This window comes from Zea mays, chromosome 6 (assembly GCF_902167145.1).
Source record: "Zea mays cultivar B73 chromosome 6, Zm-B73-REFERENCE-NAM-5.0, whole genome shotgun sequence".
In the NCBI taxonomy this organism is placed as follows: domain Eukaryota; kingdom Viridiplantae; phylum Streptophyta; class Magnoliopsida; order Poales; family Poaceae; genus Zea; species Zea mays.
This window is the reverse complement of record NC_050101.1, coordinates 9,981,582-9,992,422: the sequence shown is the minus strand read 5'-3', so window position 1 is coordinate 9,992,422 and position 10,841 is coordinate 9,981,582.

The window sequence follows — 10,841 nt, the reverse complement described above, 5'->3', positions numbered from 1 at the left end:
AAGGTGTTTTTTCGCCTTCGGCTCAAAAAAGGAAATTTCGTCCACATCAAAGCATTTCTCATACATCAGTGAATGGTTAAGGATATATTACAAGGCATGAACAGCATACATTAAAAACAAGTTTTTGTTTACATTTACAAAAGTTATCTCAAAAGTTTTTCAAGTACTGTCTGCAGTCTACTATCTAAATCTCCAAGGAGCTTCGGCTTCGGCGTTATTTTTGATCATCAGCTTCGGCTTCGTCATCCTACATGAATAAGATCGTTGTAAGTCAAAATCGAGCTTACAAGAAAAGGTAAACACAAGGTATGGTTTCTTACTGGTTCAAGGTGGCTACGAGCTTCGTCTCCTGCCTTTTCTCGCCCACCTTTTGTCCATATCATTTTTATGAATCTATTCGAGATACTTCGGGCAAGATCAGGAATGTCGTCCAGGATTGATGGCGACAAAGTGAAATTTGGCCTATTCACAATCCTTCCATGCTCGCAGCCAGCCTTCAGGAAAGCCGCAGCAGTGCCTCGAGAAGCCACCCAGGCACAGAAGTCACCATGCCCAGCTATGACTTCGTCGAGCTCGTCAATCTCCCCCTCAATATGTTCGAAGGTTTTTGGCAGATCTTCAGCTGAGGGGGTAAATTTTCCACTACTGACTCCAACCGAGTAAAAAATCTTTCTTAGTCGTTGAATGCACTTGTTGCTAAATTCCAGGCATTTTTCTTGAAGATTTGTCAGTAGTTTTCTCAAATCCGAATTTTGCTGAGCTTCGGCTTCAAGTTTTGCATTGAGATCTTGTTTTTCCCGTTCGAACTGCTCAGACTGGCGGAGAAGCTTTGTGTTCAGTTTTGATACTTTTGCTTCAGCTTCCGCCAGTAAACCTTCGGCTGCCTGGAGCTCAAAGTTCTTTTTCTCAAAAGCATCTGATTGCTCCTTTATTTTGTTTTCCAAATTTCCAATTATAACTTCATGCTTTTTATCTTCAAGATCTTGCTGCATTTGCAAGGCTTTGCTCAATAGCATGCTCTACATAAACACAACCTTCGTCAGACATGTTTTTATTAGAAGCAATAAAAGTTAAGGGACAAGTCATTCACCTTGAAGTTGGAGTAAAATAAACTACCAACGACATGTTGTCGTCGGTAGCGGCTGATGTCTGTTTCTAGCTTCGGGAATCCAATACTCTTGGACAGAGTACTGATAACTTTGGCCCCTGTTTGGTCCCGAATACACTCTAATTTCTCGTCATCAACGCCTCCGAAGAGGAGTGCCCCAGGTTTGTATCCACAGGATTGGGCATACTCTTTAAGCTCTTCTATTTCAGCTTTTGTTAGATGTTCTCCAACTAAGTTTTGGAACGCGAAGGCTTCGTTTTCTGAAGCTTCATTAGCAATTTCTTTTCCTTTCTTTGACGCTGCGGTCACAGTCTCTTCGGCAGCAGTGGCAGCTTCTTCTGCAGCCATGTCTAGCAGCATTTGGTCGATATGTTCAATTGTGCTCTCTAAATTCAAATCTTCAGCTGAGGTAACTTCGGCGGCTGCGGCCTCCGAAGGTGCAATTTCAATATCTGCCCCCTCTGCAGCTGCTCGTGTTTTTTGGGCCGAAGCTCTTGGCGGCGTTTTGTCAATTACCTCTGTCACGGTAATGATTCTTTGTTTCCTTGCCTTGATTGTTTTCTTCGATTTCTCGGGCTCCTTGTCCTTCTGAAAAAACTTTGTCAGTTGAGGACCCAGTGGACTTAGCTTCGCAGGTAAGGATTCAGTCATTACCTTCAGAATTTCCTCAACAACAGCAGCAGAAGGTGATGCGGGAGTTTCTTCTGCTTCGGATATTTGTTGCTTCGGAGAAGAAGTTTTCCTTTTCTTCGGAATTTTCTTCGTTACTGGCTCTTTTTCACCTTCATCTAAGGCTTCAGTTACCCTTTTCCTTTTTTGGCCTCCGGCACCTTTGTTCAGATTTTCGTAGTCTGGGTATTCGAAACCCAAGGCGTCCAACACTCGATTTAGCCTTCGTTTCGGACGAGTGCCGAAGGCTGCGGTCATCAATTGATCTTCTTTTTTGGAATAATTACCAAGTATTTCATTACACATTGCTTCAATCGTATCTAGCCACTCTTGGCAAGGTGCTTTAAAGTACTTTTTAAACTTGAAATAGTAAGGTAAACGTACGAGTTCACCTTCTTTCTTTTCCCCCTGTAGCTTCGGCATTTCCCATTCTCTCAAACTGGGAAAAACTTTGAATGCTAAAAACTCTTGAACCAGGTCCCTTGTGCTGATATGCTCTGCAATAATTCTGAATTCACTCATTGCTTGTTGTGTTGGACCTTCGGGTGTCATATTGCAGCGAGGTCGGGTTTCTCCGAAGATTAATTCCAGCGGGCTTTGTACAAGCTTTTCCTTGTCGTCATCAACCTTGACATAGAACCACTCTGATTTCCAGCCTGCTGCCCACTTGCTTCGGTAGCTAATTACAGGGAACTTTGTAGTTTTCCGATATGCAAAGTTATAGCAACCAAAATTATCGTGCAATCCATCTTTTCTAGCCTTTGTTTGATAATGTAGCTCGTGAACCCGGCAGAAGCTGTCTGCAAATGGTTCCACTGCTTGGCTTCGGAGTGCCCAGATATAAACAATAAGCCTAACGATAGCGTTAGGGGTCAGCTGATGAAAATAGATACCGAACCTCTTCAGTACCTCTCCAATAATCCCATGTAGGGGGAACCTTAATCCAGCCTTTAGAAAACTTTTAAAAATAACAATCTCATCCTTCTCTGGCTTCGGGGTAGTCTCTTCTCCACCGAAGCGCAACAGCTTCTTCTGATTTTCAGTGAAAAAGCCCGATTTTACCATCTTGGATAGATCAGTCTTTGAAACAGTAGATTTTCCGAAGTCCAAGTGGCTCGGCTTGCTTGGCATGGTAATGCGGTAATCATCTTCGGAATCAGTTTCCTCAATATCTTCTTCCTCTCCTTCAGCGATTGCTTGTTCTGTATCATCATGAGGGATCTTTCCCGAAGTCACTAGACCCGATCGTTGCATGGCTTCGGAGATGGGGAGAGTCTCCGAAGCTTCAGTTTCTTCTCCCTCGCGCTCAACCCTGGCGGTAGAGCGGACTCTGGCCATTCAATTATGAACTTGTGAAACTTTAAAATTTTCTTCCTCCGAAGCAGGTTTCAAACTGCAGCTTCGTTCGGTTCTAACAGACAAGCTTCGGTGATGGTTAAAAATTTTGGCAGGAAAACAGTGCAAATAGCAATGAATGCTGTGGTAACTTCACACCTACTCGTCTGTTTATATAGTGCTGCAGGTAAGAAGGCGAAGCGCCAGAGTTTTTACACCAGGCGCACACCCGCTTGCGCTCGCTGCGCAGTGGACCGCAGGGACAAACAGTAAACTCTGCAAGGTGGGACCGCTACGTGCTGGGAAATTAAATCGTTTCTCGGCAACGAGCTCAGGGAAGGTGTTTTTTGGACCTTCGGCTCCCCGAAGCTTAAGAGACTTTTTTCACGGATCAAGCTCGTTACGAAAAACGATCTAGCACCGCGAAAGGGGCTACTGTTGGGTCTATGCTTCGTCGCCGAAGGTCTTCAAGGGAGAAGCTCAAAAGATACAAAGGTTGACACAGCGCCGAAGCTGTCAAGCAGGAAAGCTTCGGCATGTTCGCAGAAAAGGGAACCGACTTAAAGATGAAAAGGCCATTTAGACCTCGATAGAGTGCTATAGAATTATCACCAAATGTAAAGGGCATGTATGTAATTTTGTATGGGTCGTACCCCGTGCCTATAAATAGGTGAACAGTACCCCCGTACTGTTCACGTTGACTTGGCGTTTGCTTTTGCGTCACACTTGTATTTTCATCTCCTTCCAAGCTGAAGGTACATTTATAATTCGATATTGTTTTTATTTCTCTATGATGATATAATAAAGTTAAATGGATAATGTTATATGATTATTCATGCTATCTTTTATGTTTCATATGCTTCGTTTTTCATTAATGTATACTGTGATGATGAAGGTTCGTCCTTCATGACCTTCGTCCGAAGATCGTTATATCCTAAGGGAAATAATGCTTCGAAGGACGAAGGACTTTATCGTTTAACATTCTCTGTGTTGCCTTGTTCTTAACTTATAGCATTTGAGAACAAGTCCCCAACACCCACATTGTCCAGCGTGGACCTCATCTAGCAGTTGCTTCCCAGTAGCCGAAAGAATGCATTTCATGAGGACTCCTGTCGCGCCCCTTCTGTATAGTGTTTCCCCAATGAGAGTGTAGTGAGCTGACTGCCTTGCAATGCGCTCTGCTGCATTTTTGTCATCTGGCTCCTCCTCGTTCTTTATGTATCTGATGATTGGCTCCCTCCAGTCATCAGAATCTGACTTCGGTTGGCTCAGAATATTGCACTCTTCTGCCCAATCTAATGAGATGCTCGGGCGCAGTACTTCTTGGACGAAGACTCCAGGCGGGACCTGAGTCCGACTGGATCCTAGCTTTGACAATGCATCAGCTGCCGCGTTGCGATCTCTCTCCACATGATGAAATTCTAGCGCTTCGAATTTGTCTTCTAGCTTTCGGACAGCGGTGCAGTATTTTCCCATGGAGTCATTCAAGCAATCCCATTCTTTGTTTATCTGACTTATGACCACCAGTGAATCTTTATATACCATCAGTCTCTTGATGCCCAAATCATATGGCAATGTTCAGTCTATGAATCAAAGCTTCATACTCTGCCGCATTATTGGACGCTGAGAATAGTAACTAAAGAGCATATTTGAGTTGTTCACCTCCAGGTGCAATGAAGAGGATCCTTGCGCCTGCCCCCTGCAGCTTCAACGAGCCATCGAAATACATCCGCCATACTTCTGTAGTCTCCGGGTTATCTGACACTTGTTGCTTGGTCCATTCTGATACGAAGTCAACTAGTCTTGAGTCTTGATTGCAGTACGAGGTCGAAACTCAATGACGTGAGCTCCCAACTCGCAGGCTCACTTGGCTATTCTTCCGATGGCTTCTTTATTGTGGAGAATATCCCCTATTGGAAATCCAGTGACTACTATGACTTTGTGATAGTCAAAGTAGTTTTGAACTTGAGGATATTTCTTCTTTGAGAGACCCAGGACTTCACTGATGAAATAGACGGGATGTTGTACTGGGTATGCATATCCTTCTTCTGCTCGCTCTACTACCAACGCGGTGCTCACCACGTGAGTCGTGCAAGAGATGTATAACAGCAGATCTTCGGTCGGTTGACTCGGCGTGGCTCGGCGCGGCAGTTTTAGCACTGGTGGTGTTGTCATGAATTTCTTTAGGGCATCTAGAGCTTCCTGAGCCTCTAAAGTCCACTGGAACTTGTCTACCTTCTTGAGCAATTTGTAGAATGGTAGGCCTTTTTCTCCTAACCTTGATATGAACCTGCTTAGGGCTGCCATGCATCCAGTAAGTCTTTGTACTTTCTTCTGTGATCGTGGTGCTTCCATTCTCATAATAGCCTCGATCTTTTCTGGATTGGCCTCAATCCCCCGGTGGCTAACAATAAACCCGAGCAATTTTCCTGCTGGTACTCCAAAGACACACTTTTCAGGGTTAAGCTTCCATCGATACCGCCGCAGACTGTTGAAGTCCAGTTGTAAATCTTCAATGAAATTTTCTGAGTTTTCTGTCTTGATCACCACATCATCACACATAAGCTTCCACACGCTTGCCCCAGTGGTCGGCTAAGCATGTCTGAATGGCTCTCTGGTAAGTCGCTCCAGCGTTTTTGAGGCCAAACGGCATGGAGGTATAGCAGAAAGCTCCGAACGGGGTGATGAACGCTGTTTTTTCCTCGTCTTCTTTTGCCAAGCTGATCTGATGACACCCGTAATAGCAATCTAAGAAAGACAACATAGAACACCCAGCGGTCGAGTCTACCACCTAGTCTATTCTAGGGAGTCCGAAGGGATCCTTCGGACAGTGTTTGTTGAGATCCGTATAGTCGACGCACATGCGCCAATCCACTTTATTCTTTTTGAGTACAAGAACAGGATTTGCTAACCACTCGGGATGTAACACTTCTCTAATGAATCCTGTCGCGACCAAGCGAGCCAGCTCTGCACGGATGGCTTCTCTCTTGTCGGGTGTGAAACGACATAATTTTTGTCGGATCAGCCTCGCCTGGGGGTAAACCTTCAGTTTGTGCTCGACCAGTTCTCTCGGGACTCTTGGCATATCCGCAGGTTGCCATGCGAATACGTCTCGGTTATCTTGCAGAAACTGAATGAGCACACCTTCCTATTTGTCATCCAGGCTGGAACTGATGATGGCACTCTTGCGCTCATCAGCGAACCCGAGGTTGATTCTCTTGGTTTCTTCAATCGGCCGCATAGAGGTCACGGCTTGAGCTTCATTCACGGGTACCACGAGGTCTTCCTCAGGCTTTGAGTTCGCCTACGCAGAAGGAGTCGTCGATGGTTTGGTGGTGAGGGTCGCCTGAATGGCCACTCGGAAACACTCTGTGGCGCCTTGGAAGTCGGCGCGCACAGTTATGATTCCTTGTGGTCCTGACATCTTCAATGTCATGTACGTATAATGTGGAATGACCATGAACTTCGCCAATCCAGGCCTGTCGATGATGGCGTTGTATCCGCAGTCGAAATTCGTCACCTCGAACCTTAGGAACTCGGTTCTGTAGTTTTCCGGGGTTCCAAAGGTGATTGGCATGTAGATGTGTCCCAGTGGAAATTCTCCTTCAGTCGGCACGATGCCGAAGAAAGGAGTGTCTGACTCGTGGAGCTCTTTGAGGGGAACTCCCAAGCCTTGAAGTGTCCGGGGGAAGGTGACGTTGATGCTGCTTCCCCTGTCCACTAATACCTTCTTTACCCTGCTTTCTCGGATCACCGGATCGACGAGGAGCGGGTATTTGCCTGGGTGATTGAAGTTGAGCCACTGATCAGCCCAAGTGAAGGTGGTCGGGTGTTCGGACCATCAATATGGGGCGGGAGGGCCGGTGGTCGTCACCAGTATCTAACGGTCGTTGAGCTTCTGTTGCCTCTTACTTTCCTGCGATCCATGTCCGCCGAAGATGACGTTGACTTCTCCATCGACGCGCGGGAACGCTCCACCTCCTCCCCCCTCCTGCTATTGAGGTTGTCGAGGTTCTCCAGGTCCTCCTCGTGGTGGGGGAGGTGGCAGAGGTTGGAAGGGTCGGTCGTTCCCCACGTAGTGCTTGAAGTATCTGCAGTTCCGGAGGGTGTGGCGCATGTCTTTGTGGTACGGGCATTGAGCGTCGAGGATGTCGTCCAATGTTCGTTCGCCTCCGCGAGGTCCTCCTCGGGCGCGAGAGGCAGGTGGTCCGGTGGCATGGACTTCTTCACGAGGCCTTTTCTCCCAACGCTTGTCGAGTTGTTGGTTTGTGTCGCGTCGCGGTGCCGCCGGTGCAGGCTTTGCTCCTCTGATGAGGTCCTGAGATCGTTCATCGGTGGTGATGTAGAGGTCGGCTTCCCGGAACAGCTACTCAGAGGTAGTTGGTGCCTTCTGCAGTATGGCTCAGACGAAGGTCGAGTCATTAGATCCCTGGTAGAAGTCCTCGATCACTGCCGCTTCCGCGACCTTGGGGATACGATTTCTCATGGTCTGAAATCTTTTTAGGTATGACCGTAGAGTCCCATCCCCTCGGCGCTTGATGGATTTGAGGTCCCATGGCTGCGCTGGTTTGTCGGAGAAAGATTGGAAGTTGGCGGTGAAACGCCGACTGAAATCGCTCCAGTCGTCGATGCAGTGTGGTGGTAAGTGTCGAAGCCATTGCAGTGCGTCTTGCTCGAGGACGATAGACAAGTATGCAGTCATCACATCTTTGGTTGCCCCAGCAGCTCAGACGACGGTGGTGTAGACGGCCAACCAGCCTCCCGGATCCTGCTTAGGCTCGTACTTGTCGACGTTGGAGACTTTGAAGTTAGGGGGGCATTGGATGGCCCTGAGGCGTGGAGTGAGCGCCGATACTTCACACGTATCCTCCTATCGTCGGTGATGATGTCTATCCTGGGGAGGGGAGTTGTTGTCGTGGTGCCTCGACCGTCCCCGGGTCGTGCCACCAGTCGAAGCCGTTGCCGACTCAGTTCTGGTGGCCTGACTCCGCGCAGGGATACCGTGATCCCGGTCATATTCTTCTCGGCATTGGATCTCGTTCTCATGTCGTCGTTCACGCGAGGCGTTGATGGAGCTCCATGCGTCTCGCCGACTGTTGATGGCGTGTCGTAGATCACTCGGTGGATGAGCGAGAGGTAGAAGGTGATTAGTTGCCCGAGTGAACAGCCGCCGATAGCCCTCGGCGTCCGGAGTCCGGGGGAGGCCATCGGTTATTCGAGCCAATACTCCACCGACCTCACTCGGTGTGTTCATGGCTTGGGCGAAGTCGAGGTTCAGGTTTCATCCGAAAAGAGGATTCTCTCGGTGTTGTCTCGCTTCCTACTCAGCCTGCTCTTGAGCTTGCCGACGATCACGTCATCGAGAATTCCTCCTTTCCCTGAAGACTCATTCTTCTGGAGTCTCTCCCATCTCCGAGACCTCATCTCGTGACACAGGCTGCGCTGGGTCCCGCTCTCCGGCTTCGTGATGTCGTCGAACGTTTCGACGTCGGTTTCTTCGTCGGCGAGATTCCCACTGAAGAGGTTCTTCTCCTAGCGCGGTTGGTTCATCGTCGGAGATGGGAGTTGATTCCACTCTTCCTCCGATGAAGAGGACGTCGGGGTAGAATGGAACCGTCGTAGTGACGAGCTTCTTTCTGTTCTCCTTTGAGGGCGGAGGTACCAGAAGAGCAGTTTAACGATCCTTGACCTTGTTCGCCTCCTTTCTTCTAGTGATCTATGTCCATGTCTCTGTGGAAGAGGTGGACAGTGGAGTTCTCTGGGTAGATGGACCCTCTGTTCCTGGTTTGCAGGAGGGAGTCTCGGTTCGGAGCGCTGGAGGTCGCGCTTTTTCTTGCTTCGTTCCGGCTTTCCTGGAGTTTGTTGAGGAAGGCTTTCTCTTCGGCGGATCCGCGATGCGATGTAGAGTTCCCTCTTCATCTGCCACAGATGAAATGGTTCCGAAGCAGATCGTGGACCCGGGACGGAGGACGATCTTGTGCTGGAAGGTGATGGCCATTGAGCTAGCTTAGATCAGTGACACCCCCTACCTGGCGCGCCAGCTGTCGGTGTTTTGGGTTCGACCGTGCACCCAGGGTTACCCCTCGAGGTGCCTTTTGGAGTAGGACGGTGTTACCGACTCTAGCTCGATGGTTCGCGCTAGATGCATGAGAGACAGTGGACAATTTTGTACAGGTTCGGACCGCTTTGAGATGCGTAATACCCTACATCCTGGCGTAAATACTTTGTGTGGTGGGTTACAAGGAGGTTCTCTAGTATCGAGGATGTTAGAGAACTGAGCGGATGGCTAAGTAATGAGATATATTTTGAGGGGATGCCCCCTAGGCCTTATATACTTGATCGTGGGGCATTACATGTGGATATGATAACAGCGTGGACCTAAGTAATAGTGAACCGACTGAGCTTATCTTCCTATAACTCTGCCGACCTATCTCCGTTCAGTTCCGATGTATGAGGACACTACGCGGGAAGGTCGGGTCACTGTTGCGGTTGCCCAAATTCATCGGGCCGTCTAGTCTTGCGTTGATCCAATCTTGTGTCACTCCACTCCACTGGGCGTCCCTCCCTAGGCCCACGAAGGACTGACCTCGCGAATTATTGGGCCCAAGGCCTTTCGTGAGGTTTTTTAGCCTTCCAGTGGATCCGGGGGATATCTGTCACCCACAAAATCGGTCTCGTAGTAGACCACTTTTTTCATCTTCTTTTTCTTGTCGCCGCTCCGATGCGACTTGGCATGTGAAGGGGATCCCTTCATTTTGTTGTCGGACTCCCCCGATGGAGCCTTCCCATGGCTTGTAGACTTATCACCGCCGGTCACGATCTCCTTCTTGGCGTGATCTCCCGACATCACTTCGAGTGGTTAAAACTCTAATGAAGATCGGCTTTGATACCAATTGAAAGTCGCCTAGAGGGGGTGGATAGGCGGAAACTGAAATTACAAACTTTAAGCACAACTACAGGCCGGGGTTAGCGTTAGAAATAAAACTGAGTCCGAAAGAGAGGGCGAAAACAAATCAACCAAGAAATGAAGCGAGTGACACTGTGATTTGTTTTACCGAGGTTTGGTTCTTGCAAACCTAGTCCCCGTTGAAGTGGTCACAAAGACCGAGTCTCTTTCAACCCTTTCCCTCTCTCAAACGGTCACCTAGACCGAGTGAGCTTTCTCCTTAATCAAACATGTCACTTAGACCCCTCACAAGGACCACCACAACTTGGTGTCTCTTGCTTTGATTACAAGTGCTTGAAGAACAATAATGTGGAAGAAGAAAGCACGATTGCAAAAGCCAAGCGACAAGAGCGATAAATAACACACGGATCACTCTCTCTCTCAAGTCACTAATCACTAATGATCACTTGTCTTAATTGTGGAACTTGGAGAGATTGGAGGCTTTGATTGTGTCTTGGAATGGATTGCTTGCTCTTGTATTGAATGTGAGAGATTGGAGTGCTTGGGTGTAGTGAATGGAGGTGGTTAGGGTTGTATTTATAGCCCTCAACCACTTCCTAGCCGTTGCTCATTTTCTGCCGACCGCGGACGGTCCGCGCTCCTGGTCCGGACGGTCTGCCCCTGCACATCAACGGCTGAAATCGCAACGGTCAACAGTAACGGTTATATCAACGGCTATATAACATTTAATGCGTCGTCAGATGTCAGATAAAGGTAGTTGCATACGGTCTGGTCGTGCACCCCGGATGGTCCGCGAGGACACTATAATTCATTTTACCGAAC